Below are 24,946 nucleotides of genomic sequence, written 5' to 3' on the forward strand. Positions count from 1 at the left end.
GTTTCTTGCCAGCAGCAGTCTTGCGAGTTTCACTGTCAAAAAACTTGAGTAAAATGCCAGCCTATGCTGCAAACAATATGCAGGGAAAACACTGTTTCCGTTTGTAGAGCAAATTACCCAGCCAGAGTTATGGTAAGCTTAATCATCTTCTAAGAGGCAAAAAAATGCCTCATCAAACACAAAGGCAAAACAAAACAACCTCATCTTGTAACAGATGCAAACTGCTTCTAGGTAGATTTCATATCATTTTTAAAAGCATTCAAAATGAATGGCTATCCATGTACAACCAAGCGTTTGTAAGAAAACCTTCTGAAATAAATTCTTTACTAACAAATAAAAATATCATACAAACCAGCAGTAAAGAAATTCAGAAGGAGGTTCAGTGGATGAAAGCATAATGCTTTATTTTCAGCCTACCATCTTCCATAAATTTGAGTGCTCAATATTGTACCAGCCAGGTGTCAGAAATGAATAGTGAACCTGCCAGCAGAGATGTTTTCCATTTCTTAACCACCATCCTGGCCCATGACAGAATTGATTGGCTTTCTGACATAGTGCTACTACTGACAGAGATAAAATATTCTCTCTCTTTAAATAACTATTTTTACACCAAATTTGTTCACTTCAAGCGAGTTCAGCATGACAAACATTTTGATTTTTAAAAAGATAAATGAATTAATATAAATCCTCAATTTTTTGAAGAAGTTCTTCTTTGATAATATTGAAATAAGCTTTTGATAAAGGGCTTTCCTTATAATTTAAGCATAATATAAGCACCACGTACAGTAGATTTTTCTTCTCCCTGGGTCTACCTACCTTTATGTCACTGAACAGCTTTCTTAAACTATTAGGCACTGTATGCTGTTTCCTACGATTAAAATTTGAGTTCTCAGTCTGGCCTGATTGCCTTCCACTATGGTTCAAGGTGTTGGTAGGCTCCACAATACTGTTCCTTTGTCAAAAAACGGATAAAAACTCTTATCAGTGACTGATCACTCTTGAATAGCTTGATGCAGTGTATAGCATTTCCCAAGAACTGTGAATTATGAGATAAAAGTGCATCAGAAAAGCCTAACAGAGTTACAGGAAAGCGCTGTTACCAGAGCTGGGGTTTTTTGCATCCCCTTCTTAAAACTCTACTGATCGCATACTACTTTGTAGTTAGCCAAGCAATCGTACTGCAATGATGGAGACACATTGTTTCCAGCTCCAAAAGTAGTGCACACCTACAAGTTGGGAACTGAAGCCCAAAAGGGAGATTCTCTTTCTGGTGCATGAAGATATTGTTGAGCATAACAGAATGTGAGCTAACATTAGCTATTGCAAAGGAAGGCTTTCCCTGAGAAACTTTCTGAATCACAATGCCCATTATTATTTCTTCTGTGGGGTCTCTTCCTGCTGGCCAGGCCATGCTGATCCCAGAAGCCAGCACTGCAAGGTTAAGGTTTATCTGCTACTAGGCAGATAAAGACTTAAATGAACAATCAAAGGGAGTCTTTTTTAATTAATTTCAATAGACTTTAAATAAGGTTCTTATTTGGGAGTAGGCTGCTTTAAGAGTCAGCTTGTTTTCAGAAGAGAATTTGTCATCATCTTTGGATGACAAACTTCTCAAATCTCCTTCATCATGTGTTCCAACTTTTTATTTAATATTTTCAAATGTGTCCGCATAATTTGGTTATATGCGGACATTGACAGGTTGCAATTTCCCTCCTGCTCTGCTTTATCACTAAAATAATGATAGTATACAAAAAGCACAAGACTGGCACAGTCATCCATCTCTACTTCTTTAGCAGCCTTGCAACGTGCTGGCCATTTTGCAACCTTCACTGCAGAGTGCCCCATTGTGATCAGCAAGCCATTGGAAATCTGTCTGAACTCCAGACTCAGAGAATGGCATGGTCTTAACACAGCATGTTGAATTTGAACCAAGGATAGTTCTGTGAATGACTGCTACTAGGATGCCCAAGTTTACCCTCAGCGTTCATGACCTCAGTGTTCGCTTAAAGTTAATAGTGGTATGTGAATATCAAGGAAGTGTTATCCTGACTTATAAAAATTATAATAAGAAGTTACAGGAGCGTTTTTCTGTATGTTGAAGTATATTTTTAAACAACAGAGGACTGCTAATAATTTTTCTAGATTAAAAAAAAAACAACACCCTTAAAACATTTTCTCATCTTCCATTATGATCCCCTGCCGGGTGAGCTGGCAAAACGAAGGTATAATTATGCAAACATGAGAAACCGCACAGTTCTCTTTAAAGAGAGTAAGTTATCTTCTTCAGAACAAAAAGGTTTCAAAATCTGATTCCAAAACCATATTACTTCTGGGGTAAGTTGTACTTCCACAACTGCTCTCAGAAGTTACATCTCAGGATTTTCAGCGCATAAAAATGTTTATATTTGACAAATACCTATGAAAAGCCATCTGAAATTCTACAAATGTTGCAGATTCTCAGATTATATAAATTTAACCCTACAAATTCTCCTGATGCATACAGGAATGTACGGATTCTTTAGAATCACAGATGAGGAACGTTTCTGGACTTAGTGTTACAATCATATTGAATTATATCTGTTTCAATATACTGTTGTGAGATTTTATATTCCACACACCTCAGTGACTCCTATGGATATTCTACGGTCTTGATGCAAATAACAGTCACGAGCCAACCCTAGAGTAAGAAGCGAAAGGCACAAAAGCTGGCTGGCATAGAGCCAGCTTAGGTTTGGAAGCAATGCAGCAGCCACTGCACAACACAGCCGAGATTGGTGATGACTCACAGAAGGCTGCACTGCGCTCCCAGGCACAGAGTAGGCTTTGTGGTCCTGTTCTCTCTAGCATTGCACGGTGTCCTAGATCAGCCTAAGTTCAGCTTATGAGTGAAACTCTGTTTTAAGGGTGACAAGAACACATGAAAGTGGAATTTGTATGCCAAATCCTCAGCCTTTGTAAATTATCGTTGAAGCTACAATCAGATAACTTACTAGAACTGCATTGCACAGAGTAATATCTGGATATAGGGGTGGCTAAGGAATATATGTTCTTAAAATATATAAGATAATTTCTTTTTCCTTTGACCTGTCTTGCCTGCTCTAGCCTCCTGCCACACTCTGCTGATTTTTCCATTTCTTCACTTACCAAAACCTGATATAACAAATCATAAAACAAAAATTGAAATCTTTTTGCTAAAGTATTGCTATCCTATCATATAATATGGTTCTATAATAATACTTATAAAAGATTATTTTGATTACAGAATCAAGTACATTACACTGTCCTATAAGAAGCAGTCAAACTGTATTTTAAGAAGATTATTCAATGCGAGTAGTAACTTTGAGAGGAAAAAAGATAAAAAGACCTTTTAAAACAATGCAAATAGTGGAAGTTCTTCAAAAACATATAGAAAATCAAAACAGTACAGGACCTTTTTAATTGAAAGGAAGAATATAATAAATTAATGAATGAAAATGCTTAGAAGTAAATAGAGTTTTCAAAACAAAACCCAATTTTCTACATAAAGAGAAACAAAGCTGTAACTTTTTACTCGCTGAATAGCTCTCTTTCTGAAGAGGTTATTTGTCAGATAAAATGAAAGGCATGCGAAAAGATATGCTAGAGGTATTAGTCAGCCATCTAGGGTTTCTGTACCAAATTATATACATCATAACATGCAAGTCTTACAGGGCACATGTTACTGTTTAATATATATAACTCTCAATGATGAAGTTAAATTAGAGGGTCTAATATTATGCAAGAGATTTAAAAGGCTAAAAAGAGCTAAAGTTCATTAAACAAAAACCTGGTACCTTTAATGTATTTAAGAGTATGTTCTTGTTTTATTTCTTGTTCTAAGTCAAAATTTTAGGTTTAAAAAACATGTAGGGCAGTATTACCCCATGAGCAGCCAACAGGCTGCATCATACTGTCTCAGAAGGGTAAATCCAAAAATAAATGGGAATCCTTTTGACTTCTCTCCGAAGTATTAACAATTATTAGAAAGTAGTAACAATGAAAACAGATTGAACCATCATCTACGCAGATCTGTCAAGACTTCAGGGCTTTATGTATTTTATACTTTCTTATTGGACTGTAATTATTTAGTCTGACCAATGAAATGATAAATTGCCTATACAAATAACGTTGTGGTGCAAAGAAAGCCATTGACAGGGTTGAGTGGCCATTTCAAATTACTTAGCTGGCAAACGTTCTGTACACTTCATCCTTAGCAGCTAGTACTGTACCGTTACTATAGAAATAGAACATGAAAAGAACAAAAGAGGATCTGTTGTCAGTGTTTGTATTAATTCTAGCTAACAAAACTATTACCTAGAAAAATGTATTACAAATAAATATTAAGACCATAGATAGGGATTAATAATAATAACTTAAGTATACAGTATTTGTATTGTGAAAACTTATGGAATTCCTTACACGTCTGTGGAATCCAGTTGGCTTTAGCTGAAATTCGGATTGTAAAATAAATATTTAAAAATTTGCCAACATTGATATAACAGGACAGTTCAAAGCTTAATGTCAGGTTCCTGAGAGCTTGAGGAATACATACATTTAGGTAAGTCACAGAGCTGATTCAGCTTGCAAATCGGACTTTTGTCCTTTTCAAAAAGGACCCAGGAACAAGAAGGGGCCGTGACATTTGTAAAGGTAATGATGCTCCCTGACAGCACAGACAACTCCCTCCCCACTGGAAACACCTATGGATATCACTAAAGACTCAGAAAATGGCATTGGGGTTATTGCACAAAGAGGGTTTGTTTACCAATGGATTTCACAGATTTTTGTTGATAGCAGAGGAGCGGTAAGACCCAGAAACATTCACTTCAGGCCTTAGAGAAGCACACACAGGCTATCTGCCCACGCCGGCTTTGTTTCCCTGCCGTCCCACTCCTGACCTCTCATCCCAGCTCATCCCAGCCCCACTGCTCCCACCGGCAGAGCAGCAGCCTACTTCGCAGTCGCATCCCAGTGCCTCCCTTTGCCAGCTGCGCAGTCTCGCCTTTCTAGGTTTCCTTCTCAACCTCCTTGCTGAGTTATTCCTAATTCTGTTTTCTAGTCACTTGTTTTTAATCACTCTGCAAATGCTCTCTTGCCTTCCTCTCCTCTTTTACCTCCATCTTCCCTTCAAGAGTGCGTTTGTACAGACACCCACGCGCTCGTTTTCTGATGTTGTCGCCCTCCTTTGTGCATGCCCAACCCCAACTATTTGACTTCAACCTCCTTTCCCAGGCTCCTCTTTGAATTTCAGTCTTATTTTTATTGCTTTTTATTTGTAATTATAGAGGGAGAATGCTCTGGTAAGAATTAAGATTGTAATCAAAAAAACTTGAAAAATAGAGGAGTTTAATTTTCCCTTTTTACTTTTATTAGCACGTGTTTTATGTTACGAAAAATTCAGTTGATAATAATACACAATTTAGAATGAGCCTAGGGTTCCCTTTCCAGCTATGTCAATTTATATTTATAAGAATTTGTCCTATTATTTCTAGCAATATATGCCCTATTTTAAAAGATTGGGAGCCTGAATAAATGTTGTCCTTTTCACCAAAATTCCTCAAAGCCTCACTGAAGTCAACTCACTAACAATAAATAAATTAAGTAGAGAGTGTGACAGACAATTTAAGCTAAAAATTTATTTAATTTTAATTCAGCATTATAACAGCTATGATACAGATGAGGGCTGGTACCAGGAAAGCAGATCGGAAAATTATGAGCTTTATTTTTGTTTCAGTGTACAATATTATATTATATAGCTTATGATGATATGAAATGCAAATTTGTTTTTATATGGCTTAGTTTCTTCCTTAGTGTCTCTTATTTTCTGTTCTGACTTTTTATTCAAACTCTGCTTGACAAAGGTACCGCAGGAATGCTTTGAGGGAAAATTCAAAAGTCCCAAGATCAGTAAAGAAACTGAATATATACTATGTGTGTGTGGCTAGGTTAGTTTCCATAAAAATAACTGCATAGCCATTCATTTTAAAAGAGTGCATAAATACATTCTTTTCTTACTCCTGTCCCTGAAAACGCTGCTTTTGTTACTATTTTATTTCTATAGTTGGAGCGCCTGGAAGCCATCAGTCTATTTTAGCTCACTCTTTCACATTGATTATCATTAATAAGAAGAGGATTCTTCTGGTAAATTAAATGCACAGTAAGAGCTTGCACCCTGTACTTTCTGCATGCTCACTGATGCCTTTAGGGAGAAAAGGGCAAGGAACTGAATTCAAACCTGACATGCTTCACTCTATTTAGAGTTAAATTGGCATTAAAAGCTGTAAAATGTTTCTTTCTCATGAATATCAGGGGATAGGTTTGGCAACAGTGGAGTTAAAAAAAAGTGCCACTGTAATCAATATACAGAGTGGGGTTGTTAGGCAGCGGAGGAGGTTCTGACATTCAGCTGCAGAAGTGAGCGGATCACCTGCAGGGATCCTGGGGAGGATTCCAGCAGCCCGATGCTTCCTTAGCTACCCACTTCAAGGCCGCAAGGGAGCGTGAGAACGTCACACCTCTGTTTGAATTTTATGCCAAGAAATCCATGAGCCTCTTCCATGCTTCCTTTGAAATGGCCTACCCACGGGGAGCAGATAAAAGCAGCCGTCTTTGTCCTCACTCACTAAACAGCCTGACTTTTCCCCGAGGTTCGGTGACCTTTAGGGCATCCTTGCATGAGTATATGCAGGCCTCAGACAGGATGATTCAGGAATAGCAAAAAGACAAAACTAAAAATAAATATTGGAAGGTGATATATTTATACAAGTCTTTCAGTTTTAGTCCAGAACTTTCCTTGGCAAAACGGCTATGAACACTTTACAGGCAAAAAGAAAGGATTTACTTATTAGAATGATTTACAGTACACAAACTGAGGAACTGGCATAGGCTGGCTGCTTTGTTTAGATATTTAAATTTTTTTTTTTTTTTGTACACAGTAGAAGTTCACATTTCTTCCCCTTACCTTCACTGCCCAAAATACATAGGAGTATAGTTAGCATATAAGCTTAAAGGATAGAAACATCAGGCTTGCATCAGGGTAAAATAGTATAAAAGCAGGTGTGGATGACAAGGCCCATTGCCTAGGGGTGAACAAGCGACAACATCGTTTGCAGCAGATGACGGCTTGGAGAAGAATCATGCTCTGTCTGACTTTATCTGCAAAATGCAAGTCATTCCACTGTAAACAGCGATTTGCCATGTCAGACTGTCAATACCACCTCTGTCACGGTTACTACAAATTCCCACTTTTTCACTGCTTGTGTTGGCTTTGGAAAGGACTGTCAAACCTCACTTGCAAGGATGTAGCCGAGCGCTGGGTTCTGCACTTCAGTCTCTGAACCTCAGCAGGCCTTGGGGACAGAAGATGAGGAAGGTGATGTAAAAGCTGTCACCTGTTCCCCCTGCTCCACACACATTAGGAAGGCTGCTGTTACAGCATCTTCCGTCGTGCATGCTGTCAAGCTCAGTAAGCTCAGCCTTCTAGCCACACTGGTTTTTAGGAAATGCAAGAACCATGAGGCTTATCACAGATTGACTCCCTCTCAGGTCGGGGTGGGGTGGGGTGGGGTGGGGGAGGGTAAATCTTGTTAGTAAAGGCTGTAGGCTTTTAATAGTAGAAGGGTCCTGATTTCTCTTCTTATTGTGTCATGTAAATAATTCCATTGAGGCAGGAGTTACAATAGCATAAAGCAATTGTAATGGCAGAGGAGAGCATGTGCAATACAGCTTTCTTCATCCCTATGCTTTATATACTGTTACTGTTTGGTGAAGTATGAATATTTTCAAAAATTATTACAGTATTTATTTTACCTTCCAGGTGACAAGGAAACCAAAATACACTTTCACTTTTCATTAGCCTTTCAAAACAGAAAGTTACACGTTTTCCTCAATAGCTTTTCCTTTTTTCCTGTGTAGGAAAAACGTGTTTAGAATGCTAAAGAATTGGAGAATCTTTATGTCTCAGAAGCTCGCTATAGAGAGACAAAGACTACGTTTACCCAAATGCACCACCTTCTTACATGGTCTTACTTGCAGAGGTGCTAGAACACTACTTGTTCCCAACAGCTGCCTTTAACATTTAGCTACCATGATTAAAAGATTTTTCAATGACAAGAATGGCTTTGAAATGAAAGCAAATAATGGTAATTTGTAGGTGTGTTTGAGCAGCAGAAATAACTCCTGTCCTATGTAAAGCAGGCACAGTCATTCCGTCATAGACTGCAGAGAGGCTTGCTGCATGCCTGCAAGCAAGGTTAACTTGTGTAGAGAAAAAGTAAAAAAGGTCCAGTGACTGACTCCCAACACATCAGAACTGGTTTTCTCAAAAGGACCACAGAAACGCTATACTTTATTCCCATTGCCCATATAACCCTCACACAGTATACAAAGTAAATCCGATTGTCAGACAAGCAAAAAGTGTGAAAAGGTAGTTCTTTTGACTTTCACTTTCTTCCTTATATCTCTATATTCCCCTTACTGAAAACTATTTTTCATCTATAGCCTAAACAAAGGGAGAAGGCACAAAACAAATCTGCAAATAGCAAACCCTCCATACACTTAGAAATTATGAAATATGAGGTTCAGTATATTTCTAGTTACTGAACAAAAGTACCTATTTCTAGTTACTGAACAAAAGTACCAACTATATCAGAATGTAATGTCCTTCTTGGTGTCAGCTGTAAGCTAAGAAAATGTAGGAGTCAGAAAATACATGAACGTTATTTTAGATTGTGAAATGTAGTGAATGGGCTTGTTTCTAACAGATAGTTCTGAGGTTATTTCTGGGTCTTATCTGATGACGAATTCTTTGAATTTCGTTTTCTTTTGGGAGACATTTTATATCTCATTTTTGATCACATGAATTTATCCATATGATTTGCCTTTGAAATACAGGTGCTAATATTTTCCTATTGAAATTTTCCCCTGGACCTGAAGTATTAGGAATATTAGTATTATTCCCATCCAGAAACATTTGAGCATTTTATATATATATATATAAAAGCATGTTTTTTTCTTTGCATAATCATGAAATACACTTTCTTTCCTGTATCAGATATATTTTTTTCAAGTAAAAACATGTTAGTGAACACAAGTTCTCCAACATACCAATTTGTTAGAATCCCATATGGATATTATTCCATTTTTGTAATACTTGGATTACTTTTGAGATTCATCTTAAAAGCGTGGTTCATCATCTTATCAGAGAGTTGAAGAAATATAGAGTCTGAATAGAGATTTCCTCAGAGATCTGCACAGGCTTCTCTGAAAAGGAAGATGGGATTAGAAAGTAATATAATTCACTCTCTACACAGAATACTGAGCAAACGGACAATTAATCATGTAGTGCCAATCATTAATGAAGGCCCCAGAATTTCTTTTACGCGTGTTTGTACAATAAAATGATCAGACTCCATTGATTCTGTGGAGGGCTATGCGCTCCAGTTCGCACCAGCAGTAAGCTATAGGAATCTCTTTGAGGTAGAGAGCTTTAGAGGCCACTGGAAAACATCAGAAAAAAGGGAAATGCATCAAGTGATTAACATCTTTAAAACTGACAGAAAGCAGCATGACTGCTTCAATAATTTTGAGATCAAAACTGTAACACTAGACTACAGACGTTACTAGACAGAAACAGAGGAGAAGTGACACCAAGAATTCCAGATGATTGAACTTTACACAACTTCCAACACTGAGAAAATTTATATGAATCTGTTAAAGCATTTTCAGCCTTGATACAACAATTCTTGTTAGGTTTCCTGAATGAAAAGCAAGAGCTTTTCATTAGAAGACTTAGTTTGAACTGAGCAGTTTAAAAGAGAGCCCGCCAAATATTTTTAGAAGTCTGCAAAAGTTTAGATTGTCCAGAGACCAATTACATTTCTCTACTATAAAACAGCAGAATTGGTCTTCCCTTGTTGGATACATTTGGATAACTAAACTGAGCCTATTAAGACAATATTTAAGAACAAGAGCAGGTGCTGGAAGGATGTGGAAAAAAAACCAAAACAAAACAAAAGCATTTGCACTGTCTGGCTGCTAATGCGCACTTCAGATTCTGCATGCACACAGATGCCTTTGCCCCATGACTGGACCTGCTCATCTTCCCTCCCTGCCACCCCCTGGAGGAGTTTAAATATTTAAAGGGAAGGAGGTAAAAATTAATGAGTATTAACTTGGATTTTAGAGATTTTAGAAGTTCTTTGTAGGTTGATATTCCAAACTAAACCACAGCTGGGTACCGACTGGCTAAGAAGAAATACAATACACCTTTATGAAGGAGAAACCCCCTTAAGACAGAGTAATTAGTCTCGTGATGTTTTACTTGGGAACGGGAGCTTCAGAAAATGAAAACAAGTTTTTACTGTAACGATTTTACTGTTTTACTGTAACGATTTCTTCCTTCTTCTACCTTAGTACCCATCCAAATCTCACCTTCCTTAACCTTTTTCTTGTTGGGCATGGTCTGCAAATAACTACTTTTCACATCCATTAACTCTTATTACTCGTCATCTGAAACTGCTTTTCCTTGATGCACAACACCTCTCTAGCAAAGGGAGAAGGCCTTTTTCAAAGGGTCAAAGGTCCAACTGCCCCCAAAGTTTTCCACTTCAGTTGATGAAGGATTGGCAGCAAGGCCAAGGAATCCTGTGCAGCACCACTGTTTTGGAACTATCCTTTCTGTCAGATGTGTAACAAAGGCTGCTAATGGTAGAACAGTAATCTAAATTTTAAATGACATCAACAATGATTCAGAATTTAAATTAGAAGTAATTATCTGGAAGACCAATGATTTTGGTGAAAAAATGATGTGAAATTAAATAGCTATTATCAGAGAAGGATATTTTTATTAGATACACTTCTTTACTATAAGGGGGCTCTGAATCCAAATAGATTTATGGATATATATTCAGTACAGTCCTGTTCTTCAAAGAAAACACTTCAGTTTTGTTTTGAAAGTCCAGAGCGTACCAGATTAGACCAGAGAAATTCTTTCTGATGTTTGAGACAAATCACTTTCTAAAGAAGGCTACCACCCCCATCAGGTTAAAAAATAAAAATAAAAATTAAGAAACTAAATTCATTCATATATGTGGCCCCCAGGCTGTCCACCAGCCAGACACATGGACAGAAAGCACTGTATAGAAAATGCACATGCAAGTTTATGGCTTTAGAGGACTCTTAACTAAGAGGTCTTGTCCAGTTTAATCAACGTCCTCTTGTCCTAGAAGGGGAAGCAGGAAATTTCTGTCATTTAACTTTCTGGTCCTCTAATGAAGGCACAGGAAGGATCACCTAGACAATGCTATTAAAAGATCCTGGCTCCATGTCTTACAACAACCAAATACAACAGCAGAAGAGTGGGAACATGCAAATGACTGCTGTTTTCTGACTGGTCTTGTATTTCGGAAGTACAGACAACAGGAGGGCTCTGTCTTGGTTGTTTTCCTGCTTTATTTATCATCAAGGAAATGCTGATCATAAATTTCTTTAAGTTTCCTTAAAATTAGTTGGCACCTAACAATAATAATCAAGTCTGCACTATACAAGCACAGCCCACATGGAGAATGTGGTGCTCAGACCAGTTCAGAATCTCGAGAATTTGAAAGAGTGACAACTGCTGTGGTGGCTGAGTGGGCTCTCTTGCTTTCCAGATTCAGAAAGTTAACCAAATTGCTAGTATTTAGAAATTGGAATATTATCACATTAGACAAATTACATTTTAGAGACTCTGATAGAAGTGCATGTTCTTATATTCAACTGTGCCAATAATTTAATTTGAAATAATATTCTACATTCTGTTATATTGTTGATTTTAGCAAAGATACATGATCCCAGAAAAATATCCCAGCTAATGTCATCTGAAGCCATTCATAAACAACATAAAGATGTCTAGTGACAATAGCACTTGGTCTTTCTTAGGCAATCCAAACATTTGCTAGGACTATTTAACTCAGAAGACTTGCACTGCAGAAGTACTTTTTATGACAGGAATTAAAGCTGTGAGAGGGACCAAAAGGTTTTAATGAGTCAAAACTAATAGATGAAGCTTAATCGATAATATTCACTTGATGAATAGTAATAGCAGAATCTTTATTAGGAGCCAGATTGCTGGACCTTGGCTGTGACTAGCTGGTGTTTCTATTTTGTCTTAGTCCTAGAAATCCTCTTATTTTGTCTTCAATTTGCATAACTGTCCCAAGTGGGATGGAAATGCTGTGGCAACCACTGCATAACTGATATTAAGGGCGAGTAACAGATTCAGGTGATTCACTTCTGTTCTGAATCTCTGGATCACTTCTGCACAGCAAGGCCATGCTGTTTTCCTATATGTCCAAACACATTGACTGTATACACGCTACACTGTAGAGGTACGTCATATTAGGCCATGTTCCTGAGTAGCTACAAGGCTGCCTGCTTGAAACAGCTTTTAGTCTTAGTCCATCATTGCTCTACAGAACAGCAGAGAAGAATCTTCCCTCCCCCAACCCGTATTTCAGCTTTTGCAACATGCAGACATTATCAGACTTTAACACATCCCAAACTATGCCAAGCAGATGACAGGAGCAAATGTATGATTTGGAAGGAGAAAGTTTTGAAGATTAAGCTCTTACCATCTCAGTTCCGCCAGTAAACATCATATCACTTTCATTAATTTAGGGTCTGTCAGTGTCAACGTAATTCATAAATGGGCGGTCAGTGTTTTCAAATCATTCTTTCCTCCTCTCAATTTCGTTTGTGTATATATTTATCTTTCAAAGAGACTAAAGATAGCTATCCATTATGGCTACAAAAACTCCTTCAAGGAATGTCGTCATCTTTTTACAGTTTTTTTGTTTCTTGTTTAGATTTTTGGTACTGCAGCTTCCTCCCTTAGATATTCCAGAATTTGTACAACTTCATATGACTAAAAACTTTAAATATGCAAGGCTGAGTTCTTTTGTGATATGGCCAGAATGTAATAATAGGAATTCTATGTTAATATTTCAGCAAAAGTCATTTCAACTTAGTTGTTATGAGACTAAACACAAATTTTTCATTCACACTGATAAGAGCCTTTATTTCTGTTTCTTCAAATGACAGGAATCACTTCCATCTTTTACTTTCCTTAGCAGTAATTCTGAAAAAAAATCTATTTTATTCTGAAATTTACTCTTAATAATTAGGATTATCAGAATTCTCCATATCCTGTTTCAGTTGCGATACTCAAGTTTTGACACTTCACGGACTTAGACTGCACACAAATGGAGACAACTCCATCACCTAAAAAAACACTTTGAACAGACTGAGATAAGAAGAAAGTCTTCAATAATATACTGACAAAGCAAGTTGTTTTGTATGTTTGGTTATCCCATGAGAAAAAAGATTAATTCTTGACTATGAACATATGACCAAAAAAAAAAAAACAACCACACTTTAAGATGTATTTTGTTTTAATCAACTTGATGCCCATCATGAACGATGAAAGATACTGTCAGCTTAAATGTCAACAGTTCTAAAAAGTCACATAACCTTATCCCACAAGCACACTCGTACAAACACAAATAAACCTGTGTGATTTTGTTTGCATTTGGAATACTGTCTGCATTAGGAAAAATATTTTGATTGCTAACTTTGGGGGTTTCATCAGAAAGAGTCTAGCATTAAGGATATGGAATATATTCAGTTAAAAACAGGAGTCAAATTTTAACCTGTTATGGCTTTGAATTATTCTGCTAGTCACAGAATTGCTCTGCCTGGACTTCTACAAATTTTATGTGGTGTAAACCAACCAAGCTGACTGAATGCCAGCTCCAGTCCTACACTGAAGTTACATACCAGTGACATAGTCATATTACGACAATTCTTCACTGTGATTCACTACAGGACTATTATGAATCCAAGCGGTATCAGCCCAATATTATTCCATTTATCCTGGCAGCCAAACAAACTACAAATATCTAAGAATTAAGGGAGCAGAAACAGCATTCCAATATTTTCCCTCAAATTTCTGAACTGAAAATCTCCCTGGGAGGTATAAGGATTCGCACCATGAGCGCCTACACTTTGACTGCTGCTCTGGAAATAGAGATTTCACAGATGTTCATTTTGCCTCCTATAAATATCTGAATTTTAACAGCTCAGTACCAAAGCCTACTTGAGTTTGTCTCCAACAAAACCAACAAGAAATACAGTAAATGATAAAATTAGAATGCACTCCTATGTGCTTCTCCTCTGTAGGGCCTGAAAATCCCAATCTTGTGCACAGTATCTTTTTTTTTTTTTTTAAAAACACATCCCTCCCTCAGAGTCACAAAAGCAAGCCTCATAAATAAATGAGCTTGTTCAGTCCCTCACAGCTCTACAAAATACACTTTACTAGAGCGTGCACATATCAAATTGATAGGTAGTTACTATATAATACAAGTTAGTCCTAATATGCTAATTTGTTATGCCCCTTTTCATTGGTAATGTTTAGCATATTTCTATTTCAATCAATCCACTTGAAGTGGTACTTAAAAATGAAAAAAAGCTGGAAGTGCCAAGACAATTTGCAGACAGTCTTCAAGATATCATTAATCATACTGACTTAATAAAGTTTGTATTTGTGATAAACACTGAATTCTCAGTTGAACTAAGAGATCTCCCAAGTTGGGGAGAAACCAGTGAATTGCCAACAAGTCCATCTTACGTGAAACTAAAGTCTGAGAAAGTACCATCTACCAGAAAATTTTTCCCTTAACATGTTTTTTTCTTGGCAACAAAAATTACAAATTCTGAGTTATCCTGTAATTCATATGTAATGCAAACCAAATCATTAACAGCAAACTAAGTGCTTTGGAGAAGGGGCTGTTGTCCTTTGTTACGTTTACGGTGCCCAACACAAAGGGATCCACGCTACATACATGTACTTATACCAACTACTATATATAATATTACTCATAGAGTGACACTAAAATGAAATATGACTCTGTGGCAGATGTTCCATTTTGTAAACAGCACTACATGGGTATCTCAGTAATAAACTATGTTCCTATGTCCTATAGCCGGCATTTGCTGCAACAGCCTTATTCAAATAAAACTATGAGGACTAACTGCAGCAAAGTATCAGTTGACTGCAATCTGCTATAAAAGCTCCTCATGAGGAGCTGTTTACCTGACAAAAATCGCATCTTGCTTCACAGGCATAAAAATCATCATTTTATTATGAAAGATGGAGCATCATCTCTAGTAACATCTGACAACTGACTTTTTCAAATTTGCAAATTTGGAAAAGCTTTTCTAAACAAGACATTAATTATGTATAGTTCCACATAAAGTTGCTATACATTAGACCTGAACTTGAGCAAAAAATAAAACAAACAGATTTGGACTTAAATGTCAAAGAGGTCCAGATGGAATAGGTTTTGTCCATTCTAAATACCAGTGCCATTTAAAAATGCAAATCCAGTTCTAGGTTTGTTTTGCAAGTTTTTTCCCCTGTCTCCCTTAAGACTTTGGATATTTGGATCCAGTAGTTTGTATCAAACCTTCTGCTTTGGGTTTCTGAATGATAACAAATTTTAATGCTTTGCACAGTGTTAAGGCAGTTGGAGAGCACACTATGGACCTAATATCAAAAGGCCATAGTAGACACAGAACTTCTCTCTCCTGACCAGCTATTATAAATCAAATGGGCGTTATCCAGAGCAGGAAAGACATTTCCAATAATGCCATTCAAAATCAACTACAATTAATAGTTTTCTCACTGCTCCAGCTGCCCTAATGCTTCAGAAGGAACACATAATAAGAATTTATTTTAGTCCTAGCTAGTTTTCATCCAGACTTCTCAATGATTTTAAGAAACAATGTCTATGAGTATTAGGGTCACTAATGGTAATAAAACAACCACCTTTTTGTAAGTTCTGACCAACTCAACAGAAAGAAAATACCTTGTGAAGATACCACAGCGGTAGATAGTTTGGAAAACACCTCAAGACTTTCCATGTGCCAAGGAAAGCAAAAGCATTAGACTGTCTTCATGTTTCCCTTGCTCGTTTTCCAGGTCTGAACAGTTACATTCTCTGGGAGGAGAGGAGAAGCAGAACTAATAGATCTCATATTTTAAGAGACAGAAAACGTTTCCAGGTATTAGACTGTTTCTTTATAAAACAGTTTTCTTTGTGCTAATGCTGGAAACGTTCTTATACAGTTTCAGTACTAAAAGGGAGGGAAGGTGGATAATACAGAACAAATATATACAACTGTAGCTATGATAGCTAGCCCTTTTTTCCTTTGGGCGTGATTAGTTTTTCATGCCTCATTCATAAAAGCAAACCCGAACAACTAAATGAAAAACATGTAAATGTATATAACAGTAACTAAAACCTGTTAATATAAATCACAAAGAAACCAAACAAAATGAGAATAACTGAAAAAGATAAAATTTTACAGAGCAGGCTTCTGCATTTTATGCAACGTGAAGCATTTCTTAAATTAAGCAAGTATTTCTCAGCACAATGTCCCTAGAACAAATCTCCTTCAAATGAAGGCATCACAAAGTCCAAACAGTGAACAAAGCCTTTGGAATGACTTTGAGATGTTGCTTCAATACCAGAAGATTTCTTTGGGGAAAGAAGTCAGACATCTATGAAAATGATCTAAGAAGTTAGATTGTTGGAAGGAGGCCCAAAAGGAAGAGTCAAATGCCCAAAGGTTGAGTAGAGAAGGAAAACTCTAATATTTACAAAAGGTTGGAGAAGTTAATAATCTGTCTGCAAAAGCAGAAATATGAATTTTACAGGGAGAACTCTTTAGCTAATATATACTGTCAGAACTTCATTAACTTCAGTTGTATTTTGATAGTATATGTTAGCCAAGAATCTTTCCACAAAGTTTTCTGTAGGCCAAGTCTTTACGGTTTCAAATTGCTGTTAGGACAATCATGATTTTAGACAGCTTACTGTTAGATCCTCCAAGGTGAAGCACCTGAGTCTAGAAAGATAAAACTGATAGAGAAATTACAAACACGTGCCATACAACATTATGTTGTATGTTGCTACCCTTTCTGTGGCAGTTTAACCACAGAGCAGAACTACTGTCCTATCTTAATTCTTGCACGGCATAAAAATGCTAAAAAAAAAAAATAATTCATTTTCTTGTGAACATCACACTGCTTGCCTGGATCTTTAATCATTTAATTAGAGTCCCTAACATTTTTGATTTGCTAATTCTCTTTGAACAAATGCGGTAATTGCTGAGGAAAACATACTTGATCTCTATGTACAGCGTATAAGAATACACACCGTTGCTCAAAGGAGTGAAGCAATTAACTTAAGCTTCCAGACAGTATTATTGTCTTGACTCAATAAGGAAAAAATATTTTTGAAGATGTGAATACGATATTGAAATGGAAACCTTTAGTATTATTTGGATAATTATACATTATTGGAAATGATTAATACCACAAAAATATGAAATAAGCATTAAAGTTGCATCATTTATGTATATCATTTAAAGTATTAGGAACACCAAATTGTTAAGGCTGCATTTTCAACAAAAATAATTCCAATGATGGCATACTTATCTCCCAAACAACGAGGTATTATTAGCTTAAAATATTTCAGATTATAAAAGAAAATAATACATCTGTATAGCCAGGTAATTATGAAGACTTCTATCAAAGATGCCTTTTCATAGCTAAGCAGCCGGTTTTCTAGATGCAGCGACAACTTCACTGTGGAGTAGGGTGAATCAGCTACCACTGTTGATTTACCCATCCTCATTTTATTAAACACCGTACTACTGGCAACCCAGATTCCCAGTCAATGAGCTTGCCTTAGAAAGAACCCACACTACCTGGGATTCTCAGGACCTTGTTCATTCCCAGATTTGTCAAATAGATCTAAACACAGGTTTTTCTTCTTCCCATCTCATCTATTCATTTATCCCAGCTACCTAATGAATTTTCTGCTCATCTAATCATACCCCTATCTATGACTCTTTTAGAAATGATATGCTCTTGACAGTCTACTGGCATGTATACCATACCTTGCATACCACAGTGGTTCTGTTGCCTAACATTACTAACATCATCCATCTTATCTTATTTTGGACAATGAGATGTGCCCTGTGAACATAACGTTCAGCTCTAACCAGGTAGAGATAAATTATCAGTGTAGTGCATTTCACACATGACTCCCATTATATCCCACAGATATAGTATAAGCAGCTGCCTAGCAACTGCAGCAAAGATGTACCCCTTTAGGTATGTTCCCATCTAAAGGAACCAACTTGCTATTTTATGAACTTCAAAATATATTTGTTATGAACTTCAAATATATGTGTGTGTGTGTGTGTGTGTATATAAAAAATACACACACACATGAATAAACTCAGCTACTGCCAGCTCAAATTATTCTGACTAACGGTCCTTAAGATGTATTTTTAGCCCTTTGCCTAGTTTGGTTTCCGACACTGCAGTTTTTCCCTTGCAAACCTCCCACCTCAATAATTTTAGCACCAAGAAAAAAAAAATATTTTTCCAAACTGAGAAATATCTACCCAATAAAAACTAACCATTGATACAAGAATTACAGTCATGTCACAAGCTAGAAATCCATTTTATATGGGAAATGAAACTGCTGACATGCTGACAAGAGTAGAGACACTGGATTTATTTCATGGAGTATCGAAAAGACTGTCTTTTGTTTGGACTTCATTCACAAACTGAATGGAACTGCAAATAATTTTAAAGAACTATAAGCTTTTAGTTGGACTATTGCTACTTATGCTACCCCAAGTCTATTAAAATGAACTTAGTTAATACCCAGGGAAAGCCAGAAATTAATACTCCTTGTTCAAAAACACTAGCTTCATGTTTATTTCATACCTAGCAAATAGGAAGATGCGACTGTTAGGATATTTTTATTTACGTATGTAACACACCAGAAAATATTTTAATGGAAGTAACTAAATAATAGTGGCTAATAATACTCCGCTCTTGAACAGAACCTTCGATCAAAGGATATCAAAATTCAGGAAAGTTCAGACCTCTGCCAAGGGAAAAGGTATGAGAGCAGACAGTACCTTCCCTGTATAAAGGCAGACCTGTAAGTCTGATGTTATCCAGGAGGGTCAGGTTAGCACTTCTAGGGAATGGCTAGTTTGGTATGGTTGCACTCCTGTATGGAGCCCAAGCAGTAAACCAAAACCATTTCCACAAAATAAGGAAGGGGAAGCCTGGGGAAGCATACACAGTCACACCTCACGGTACCATTTGTTTGAGGCCGGACCATTCATTTGGCTTCACAACACAATGTTAAGCTTATTTTACATTTATATAGAACTCCACTAGTTTCCTACTTTTTATTAGAAGAGGCTTGTTGAAACAAATTCCTGGCCAAAAGATGCTATATACATGTAAAGTGCTGTATACCATCAATTGCCAAATGTGTATGGTTTTTTTTTGTTTTTTTTTTTTTTAAATACAGTACAGGGATCACAACCTGCAAAAACTAGATGGCTATAACACTGATCCTTTTGAGGCTGGAACGTCATTAGTGAATATTGGATAATTTAATCAGGACACTGGAAAAACAATACCCTACCAAATCACAAAGTCATCCATCTTTTAATTAAATGCAGAGGTGAATTTCTGACTTTTACCAGAAAGGAATGTTCCAAAACTGACTAGAATTAATAATAGCAAAGATAGCCTTCTGGCTTCATTATTAAATTACAGTTCCATTCTCTCTAATTCTTTCTTCTGAACAGCAGATATTTTAAGGAACATTAGAGAAACAGTTCTTTTCCAAATGACATTCATTAATGCTTTCTCTCTATAATACTGACATACATGAAAGCAAGGCACACTAAAAAAAAAAGTCTTAATTACCACTGTATAGACAGTCCTGCTCCCAGAAATGTTGTCCTCTACTTTAACGTAAAAGTGACAAGATCCTGAAAAGTCCCATAATTGACACTGGGTTCAGTGAGGAGACAGACAACTCAGCTCAGGTATTATAACCACTCTTATACAATAATATTTTCCTCAACCGGGTAAATTAACACACAAGGAGCTTTGTGCTACTGGATTATATTGTTTCTAGTACATGAGTCATTTGGGTATCTTTGCACTGCACACAGAGGGTGTAGAGTTTCAGTGTAGTTGTGTTCACTGAGAGTTCCTTACAGCAAAATTTGTCCGCATCAAAAACAAGAGCGCCGCAATTGTCACTTGTTGGCAATTTTCGACCAAGTCTGAAAAAACATTTTTGCGTACACATAATTTAATGTGATTGCTTTAACTGAATGCATCAACTGAGCATAACTGAGCTCATGTTTTACAGGTGCCACCTCAACACTTGTCAGCACTAACAAATTCAACTGAAAAAAGACTACCACAAGCCTTCAAAAAACTCCTTTTATGCAATGCTATTTTCTAAAAGATATGTAGCCTGGACACTCATGTTTTCACAATTACTAAACCTGCCTAACCAGTTCTCTTCTTCCCTTTGTATCATGCTGTGAAACATACATGCTTCTGTTGCCAATGGTCTAAAAATAAGTAGTATGCGTGCAGTCCTATCGATTCAGGAGAGGAAACCTATAAAGACTTAGGGGAAAAAAACCAGGGATCTATATAATCCTCCACTGGCATGCAGCCTTGCTGATGGTCAAAGAGACAGGAATTCCAGTAGGGAGGAGAAAATCGTGCCTGTTAGCCAGAGACAACAGCAATTCAAAGGGCAAACAGAAGAGTAGACTCATCCTCTCACTTTACCAGATTCTGTCCATCTTTGAAACTATTACAAAGCTCTGGAAAGAATGAAACCTTTCCTTTCAGTAGGACAGGGAAAGGCAGTAAACAATACGTCTGTTGACAGACACCTCTTTGATGTACAGGTTGCATGTGGCTACACTTTAGCATCTTTCTTACAATCCTTTCCTGAAACTGCCTCTGAAAATGAAATTCAGACAAAAATTTAAGCCAAGTTTTTCCCAGGACCCTAGGAAATGGTCCTCGAGATCACATGACTTTGCAAAGCAGACATGCACTTTCTTAGAAGTCAGACATCACTGCCACCAGAAAGTCACAGTTAAAAGCTATACAGAAGTTCAGCATATCTAATAAAGTATCATTGAAACATGTCATAGCCAGAAGACTGCTAAAGGACATGCCAAATTCCTGAGCCAAAGTAATAGTCTTCAGTGTCACCTGGTAACTATCCAGCATGAAAAAAAAGGCATTTCCATGAGAGCTACGTATTCATCACTTCTATATTGGATAAGACATTAGAATTCAAACTGCATTTCCATGAGAGTTCAATATGGTGTAGCTGGTATGGTATTATGAATGTAAGCTTAATGCAAAGCTTTATTAGTAGTAGCAGTAGTATAATCTTTAGTTCAGTGAGATTCTCATTTCATGAACGAACATCTTATTGACTTTTCTGTAAGCTTTATGTACTTTACGTCTGTAGGGTCAGGTTTTCCATGTACATTTTAATGACCTAATCAAAAGAACAATTTTAATACTCAAGCAAGACCTAGCAAGAAGAGAGAAAGCTACTTTCCTTTTAAGCTAATAGCAGACATGAAAAATTCTAAGTAACTTACACCTTCTCATACAGTTGTCTTCAGGCTCCATAACAGAGTTCAGTATTTCTTTGCAACAGGAAATGGGTGACGCTTAGTCCCTAAATGACAAGAGTTGTATATTTGAAGGGAAGAAAGCACCATAAGCATCTGACACATCTTGCTATGTATGAAAACTTGGTGGGATCAGAAGAGGAAAGAGTTTTTCCTCAGTTTACACTCTCTCCTAGAGAAAAAAAAAATATACAAACTTCCTAGGAATGCTGTTCCTTCCAACCACCCTTGTAAAATAGAGCATACCATTTCTCATTTGATTTTTTCCCCTTTTTTTAATTTAAATTTCCATCCTTTTGTTAGATAAAGGAAAGAGCAGCAGCCTGGCAAGGAAAGGAAGCTTAGCTGGTTCAAAAAGCCAAGTGCAGTCAGTATACAAAGTACTGTGCAAATGAGGCAAAAATCTCTTAACTAAGTATTAAACATGAAGATAGTAATTTAAGTGTCACCAGTTTTACTCCTTATATAAAGCCAGAAACACTTAACATAGACCAGATGAATAATGTTTTTCTTAATCTTTGTCATCATTTCTCTGCTTTACTTTCTTGGATATCAGTTCTGCTGTCTCTTGGATGTACGTGCAAAACTCCCATTAAAACTAATGAAAGTTACATGTCTGAAGCACTAAATAGAGAAGACACTACTACAAGACTACTAGAAAACTGTTCCCCCCTGCCCATTCTTTTGGAACCATTTTCAGAAGAGCCTGATGCCGTGAGCTAAATAACAAATAAGAAATTCCTTCCTCCGAGAATTTGAACCCCCTCTGAAACATTAAAGTGCATGTAAGTTTTAATATTAACTATGCTGGCAACTTACATTTCTAGCCCAAATGCGCACAAAATTATCACTGCTTTCTCTCTGTTAATATTTCCAGAACAGATATAGTGGCAAAATTGAGTAAGGTGTTCCCGACAGCAAGTAAATACCATGAAAGCAAAGTCCTCCTAAGCCCTGATAAAACAAACATGATAAAATAGTACAGAGAGTATCCCGATGAACCTACTGGCTGCAATAACTGAGTAAAAGGCAACTATAAATCTTTGCACAGCTATGTTCAGGGGGTAAAAGGGGGCTGTTAAATTCATTGAGAATGTATCACTATAACACACACACACACACAGACAGATATTTATAAAACTAATATATAACTATCTAAACACTGAAAACTGGATACACTGAAATCCAAGGTAATCTCAGCTTTTCCCTCTACTGGAAGGAAGTAGAGAACTTAGGGCTGACTGAAACTCAGCTGAGGTCTGAGAGCTCATTTTTACTTAGTCTAATGGGTTTAGCTAAGGACCTTAATCTGAAACTTGCTCAGAAATCAAATCATCAAATCAGCTCCTTATATATTAGCCTGCCTTTTATATATTTGTTAATGCCAAATGTCGTTATTTCATTCTTATGGCTCTGTTTATTGTAAAAGTTCTTTGCTTAAAACTTATTTATGCAGAATAATAACCAGTGACATCCTGTTTGAAGGATAACTCCAGAGAGCTATAGTTGAGGTTCTTCTCCAGAGATGGGTTGAGGTTATTGTAACAGTTCATTACCACAAACCAATACATCCTCAAGTAGAGGCAGTATTAGCTTGTAATATTCCTTGCTACAGTGGTAGCAACTTTTCCATGTATAACCAATATGGAAGTGATTAAATTGCTTTACATGAAATATTAGTGCTATGCCTCACAGGGAACACCTCCTGAATTTTTATTACAATATACAGTTAGAAAATCTATTTGTCTTTAAGCACATCACTACTCAAGTCATTGGAAAATGTCTAGCCTAACATAGTAAAAAGCATATTTCTCTGGTTGCAAGTCCTTAATTCAAACACTCAGGGGTTCATTACTGATTTTCTAAACCCCAGTCATCTCCATGGGTTCTTTTTATCATTTTTCATAATTTCTCCTATCAGAATCGTTCTGCTATATAAATCTTTTGTCTTTCTAGATGGAGAAGAAAAATCACATATATTTTATTATCCCATGCGATAACTTGGTACTGTAACTATTCTTTTTTTTAAATCTAATATTAACTATATTCTTAGCTAGCTACTATATAGCAACAGAAACTAAGACTGGAACATACTTAAGTTTTCACTGTTTTATGTAACACAGTTTACTCCATCTTGTATACAAAAGCTTAAACATGGTTTTGTTTATTTTCTAACACTGAAAAAATACAAAGTTCAAACACAAACCAATTTATTTTTCTCCATGGAAACAGTCCATTGGATAATAGAGTAAAGCTACCATTACAGATACTATGTCCTTCTCAGCACATCAGCAAAAATATCATGCTGGTAGTTATGAAATCCTGGCACCTAAGAATAACACGTACAAAACCAAAACAATTCAGAATTCACAGGCAGTTCAAAAAACAACCTAACAGATTAACAATTTAGGCATGCATAAATAAATACATGCATACTGTGTATTTAAAAGGCTTCTGAATAGGGAAAAGATGAAACTAAAGTTCTGATCAGCATTTTTATCATCACCGTGGAAAAGCTAGACCAGGTCCTCTGGTGCATGAAGATCCCACTCTGCCAGAGAAGCAAGCTGTCAGATAGCCAGTTAACAGCTACTTGATTGTGTAGTGTCCTGAGCATCAGCAGATTTGGCTCATGCCACCTGGCTAAGGCTCCTAGGGGGTCAAACTCTAGTACCCTTGAGCTTCACCTGTCCAAGCAAATACCACCAGGTGCACATGTATGTCCATGTATCCGAGGGCACCTTCAGACCCAGCAGATCTCAGCTGCCTCTCCTCGCTGCTCTCCAGCTGTTGCAACCAATTAGTTGGCGCACAGTGGCCAGAACACGATCTGGAAACTGATCCAGCATATCCAACTGAGACTACTTTTCTTGACAGTCTGCACTGAGCAAATCTGCTGGTGTGCAAGGCTGAGAGAATCAGGCAGCCAGGAGTGACAGCATGCCTCCACTGCACTGCGCAGAAACGTCTTAAACTGCTTTACAGGTAACTCTCAGGCTCCAACAAGACTACAGAGAAAAAAGGACTACTAAAGCCACTTTTAATAGAGCTAACCCTACAACTCATTTCCAGTATTAATCATTATATTTTTTATTCAGTGGATCAGGATTCAACATACAGGGTAATAGAGGCTTATTTCTATCTGTGCACACATGCTACATCTTAAACAGAAGTACGAAACAGCTTGAAACAGTAGAAGCATGCAACATTTTTAATATACCTAATAGGTCCTGTTGCTAAAACTGTGGTTAAAAATGACTTTCAAGCAAGCGTATGTTTCATAAATCTAACTTTGCCCCATTTGTATCAGGCAATGATG

The 24,946-nt window shown here is 36.9% G+C and overlaps 1 protein-coding gene across 11 annotated transcripts in view; it reads right to left on the bottom strand.

Moving 5' to 3' along the window:
* Positions 1–24,946, bottom strand: part of B3GALT1 (beta-1,3-galactosyltransferase 1) — a 201,261-nt gene that overhangs the window by 165,660 nt on the left and 10,655 nt on the right. Inside the window, exon 1 of one of the 11 annotated variants that reach the window (XM_068948695.1) lies at positions 21,595–21,669. The exons of the other annotated variants lie outside the window; for them this stretch is intronic. The gene's annotated coding sequence lies outside the window, so the exon portion shown is untranslated. Of the gene's footprint in view, positions 1–21,594; positions 21,670–24,946 lie in introns of those variants that run through there. 11 annotated transcript variants of the gene reach the window in all.

Source organism: Struthio camelus, chromosome 6 (assembly GCF_040807025.1).
Source record: "Struthio camelus isolate bStrCam1 chromosome 6, bStrCam1.hap1, whole genome shotgun sequence".
Taxonomy (NCBI): domain Eukaryota; kingdom Metazoa; phylum Chordata; class Aves; order Struthioniformes; family Struthionidae; genus Struthio; species Struthio camelus.